A 4,680-nucleotide genomic window follows, 5' to 3' on the forward strand; every position below is an offset into this window, starting at 1 on the left:
GAGCCATTCGCAGTTTCACACTAAAACTATTTAGACTTACACATGCATGGCTTAATCTTTGAGACGAGCGTATGACTACTGGCAGGATCGACCAGATTATTATCAATCAGAATGATTAATAATTCAATCTATCAATCTAAATGGATGAATATACTTCAACTCCATTTATCTCCTGCGTTCATTCGCATTATGCTGTTATTATCAAACCACAGCTACTCACAACTTATAGTTATTCTAGATATTCTTCAATGAATATCAATACCAACTACAATAATAATACCAATCAAGTCACTTTCAATTTCAATAATGTCAATCTCAAGTGACTTGCCTAAATCAATCATCATTGATTCTAGGTACAGTCATCAAGTCAGAATAAGTAAATAAGCAAGCAAGCAAGCAAGCAAATAAGCAAATAAGCAAGCAAGCAAATAAGTAAATAAGCAAATAAGCAAGTAAATAAGTAAGCAAGCAAGCAAATAAGCAAGCAAGCAAAGAAGAAAGAAATCAAATCAAGTCAAATCAAATCAAGCAAAGTCAAATCAAGCAAAGTCAAGTCAAATCAAAATCAGCTCAACTCAATTTCAAAAACCAAGTCAAAATCAAGCTTCAACTCAAATTGCAAGTAATCATTGAAATCAATACATCAAACTTACTACTCATGTCCACAGCACAAACCTTAACCTGTCAACCATAACAACAACTGCATATCACTTCCTAGGACGAGTCCCAAGAACTAATACACAACTCATTATTATACTTAACAAGATAAACTTCATACTACGAACACCAGTACCAAATTTAACCTATTAACTACAATCACTACTTCCAACTCAACTTCAAGCTTCACTTTCACTTCGCTTTCAAAATTAACTTCAACTGACCTTCACTCAACTTCACTTCACTTCATTTAACTTCACTTCATTCAACCTAACTTCACTTCACTTCATTCAACTTTACTTACCTACCTACTTACTTACCTACCTACCTACTTACTTACTTACCTACCTACCTACTTACTTACCTACCTACTCACTTACCTACTCACTTACCTACCTACCTACTCACATTCCAACCTTCAAACCAACCTACAATCAACTAGCTAAAGTCAGTGTATTCATAGAATAACTAGAAGCCAAGTCACGAAGACTCACGAGGTTCAAGTTGACTTCAACCATGCAACTATCAACACAGCAGCTGCTATACACACTACCAATCTACCATTCACAACTACTATACTCAATAGTCACAACCATCAACTAAACCCAACTTCCACTTCACCGACCTCGAGAAGTACTACCTCTCATAATACATTTTGGCCTAGTTTAAAAAAAAACTAGTGGTAAGAGTTTTGTTACAATACTAAAATAGTCAATATTTTGGGAATTTATAGAAAATCCTAGTCAAAATTTTAGTATTAAATTACAAAATTTTCACTCTAGTTCAAAGTGACTGGGAAATTCAATTTTTGTAAGTCCCATTCAAATTCATTCTACACACTCCTAAACATGTTAGCAATGTGAATTCATGTGAATAGAAGTCATTCCAGTCCAATGGAGCGAGTTTTACAAAAATCGAAAATCCTAGTCACTTTTCTAGTATTACCCAAAATGAACAATTCGAGTCACTTCCAGTTCAAAGTGACTGGGAAAATCAAAATCCTAGTCACTTTTCTAGTATTACCCAAAATTCTCAATTCGAGTCACTTCCAGTTCAAAGTGACTGGGAAAATCAAAATCCTAGTCACTTTTCTAGTATTACCCAAAATTCTCAATTGTATCACTTCCAGTTCAAAGTGACTGGGAAAATCAAAATCCTAGTCACTTTTCTAGTATTACCCAAAATTCTCAAATTTCATTTCCAGTTCAAAGTGACTGGGAAAATCAAAATCCTAGTCACTTTTCTAGTATTACCCAAAATTCTCAATTCGAGTCACTTCCCAGTTCAAAGTGACTGGGAAAATCAAAATCCTAGTCACTTTTCTAGTATTACCCAAAATTCTCAAATTTCATTTCCAGTTCAAAGTGACTGGGAAAATCAAAATCCTAGTCACTTTTCTAGTATTACCCAAAATTCTCAATTCGAGTCACTTCCAGTTCAAAGTGACTGGGAAATTCAAAATCCTAGTCACTTTTCTAGTATTACCCAAAATTCTCATTCGAGTCACTTCCAGTTCAAAGTGACTGGGAAAATCAAAATCCTAGTCACTTTTCTAGTATTACCCAAAATGAACAATTCGAGTCACTTCCAGTTCAAAGTGACTGGGAAAATCAAAATCCTAGTCACTTTTCTAGTATTACCCAAAATGAACAATTCGAGTCACTTCCAGTTCAAAGTGACTGGGAAAATCAAAATCCTAGTCACTTTTCTAGTATTACCCAAAATTCTCAATTCGAGTCACTTCCAGTTCAAAGTGACTGGGAAATTCAAAATCCTAGTCACTTTTCTAGTATTACCCAAAATTCTCATTCGAGTCACTTCCAGTTCAAAGTGACTGGGAAAATCAAAATCCTAGTCACTTTTCTAGTATTACCCAAAATTCTCAATTGAGTCATTCCCAGTTCAAAGTGACTGGGAAAATCAATTTCTGCAAGTCTCGTTCAAATTTATGTATTCAATTTGGAAATCATGTTGTCACTTCCAATTCACTTCATTCCCATCAAATTGACTTGAATCGAAAATCCTAGTCACTTTTCTAGTATTACCCAAATTGTCCATATGCCCAGTCACTCCCAGTTCAAAGTGACTTGGACCAACCAAAACTCGAATTTTCATATTTCAAGTTTCTGAATAACTAACTCTTTATGTTAGTCTTCTATTGTAGTGTAAAAGAGTATTCCATGTTGTCTCTGTAAAAAAATGAAAATGAATAAAAATTGAAAAATGGATGTTCCTAGTATGTTTGATGCGATAAGTGCGTGTATGTGTGAGATATTGTAAAAGTAAGTATATGGTAATAATGAGTAGTGTATGTTGAATAAAATGAAGTAATAAAAAGAAAAAATATAATTTGTAAAATATGGAATGTAAAATAATAATGAGTGAAATAATCTAATTTTGGGTAAAAAATATAAGCTACAATTAGTATAATTTTTGGATTTTGAGCATCTCAATTTTTCCTTTTGGTATATGGTTGGTTCTTAATTTTTGTAACTTTCTATATGAGTACTAATTCAAGTGGAATAATGTTTGTAGGATGTGTGTGTGCGATTTTAGAGGGTCAAAGATAAATGTACCTGTGAATGTCGATTACGCTTGTTACTCCAATTTGCGTATATGCGTAACCAGATGGTTAGAGTATAGTAGAAGGAGTATGAATATATAGTTAAAGAGTGTAGAGTGTAGGTGGTTGGAGAGTAAAAATGGTTGATAGGGTTAACAACAACAAGGTTCACAAGAATAACAAGAATAACAAGGTTAACTAACCAACAAACAAACAATCAATCAAATTTACCGACCTGCAGTAAAGAGGGATTTGGAGCAGGCCGTTGACCGCCAGCTAGGTTGGTAGCTAGGTTGGTTGGTAGCGGTTTAGGTTAGGGTTGCAGTTGCAGTTCAAGTTGCAGTTCAAGTTGCAGTTCAAGTTGCAGTTGGGGTTGGAGGTTAGCGGTTGTGGTTAATTTGAGTATAACCCTAGCTTGTAATTCTTGCTTGCTTGTAATTCTTGCTTGCTTGTAATTCTTGCTTGCTTGGTTACCAGGTTATGAGGGTTAGTATAATCCTAACCCTAACCCTTGTTTCTTCTTAACCCTTGTTTCTTCCTAACCCTAACCCTAATTCTTTTCGTAACCCTTCTTTCTTTCTTCCTAACCCTAACCCTAATTCTTTTCGTAACCCTTCTTTCTTTTTTCCTAACCCTAACCCTAATTCATTCCTGACCCTCGAGGGTTCGGGTTCGGGCTAGGGTTCATGCTTCAGGTTCGGATTCGAGTTGAGGGTCCGTGCTTCAGGTTCGGGTTCGAGTCGAGGGCCAGGGTTAGGGCTAGGGTTCGAGTTGAGGGCCAGGGTTAGGGCTAGGGTTCGAGTTGAGGGCCAGGGTTAGGGCTAGGGTTCGAGTTGAGGGCCAGGGTTAGGGCTAGGGTTCGGGTTCATGCTTCGGTTCAGGTTAGTATAACCCTTGTTTGTTCCTAACCCTAACCCTAATTCTTTTCGTAACCCTTCTTTCTTCCTAACCCTAACCCTAACCCTAATTCTTTTCGTAACCCTTGCTTGTTCCTAACCCTAACCCTAACCCTAGCTTGTTCGTAACCCTTGCTTGTTCCTAACCCTAACCCTAGCTTGTTCGTAACCCTAATTCTTTTCGTAACCCTTCTTTCTTCCTAACCCTAACCCTAATTCTTTTCGTAACCCTTCTTCCTTCCTAACCCTAACCCTAATTCTTTTCGTAACCCTTCTTCCTTCCTAACCCTAACCCTAATTCTTTTCGTAACCCTTCTTTCTTCCTAACCCTAACCCTAATCCATTCCTGACCCACGAGGGTTCGGGTTCGGGCTAGGGTTCATGCTTCAGGTTCGGATTCGAGTTGAGGGTCCGTGCTTCAGGTTCGGGTTCGAGTTGAGGGCCAGGGTTAGGGCTAGGGTTCGGGTTCATGCTTCGGTTCAGGTTAGTATAACCCTTCTTTCTTCCTAACCCTAACCCTAATTCTTTTCGTAACCCTTGCTTGTTCCTAACCCTAACCCTAAC

Source organism: Blastocystis hominis (assembly GCF_000151665.1).
Source record: "Blastocystis hominis, Singapore isolate B (sub-type 7) whole genome shotgun sequence assembly, scaffold_18".
Lineage (NCBI taxonomy): Eukaryota > Bigyra > Opalinata > Blastocystidae > Blastocystis > Blastocystis hominis.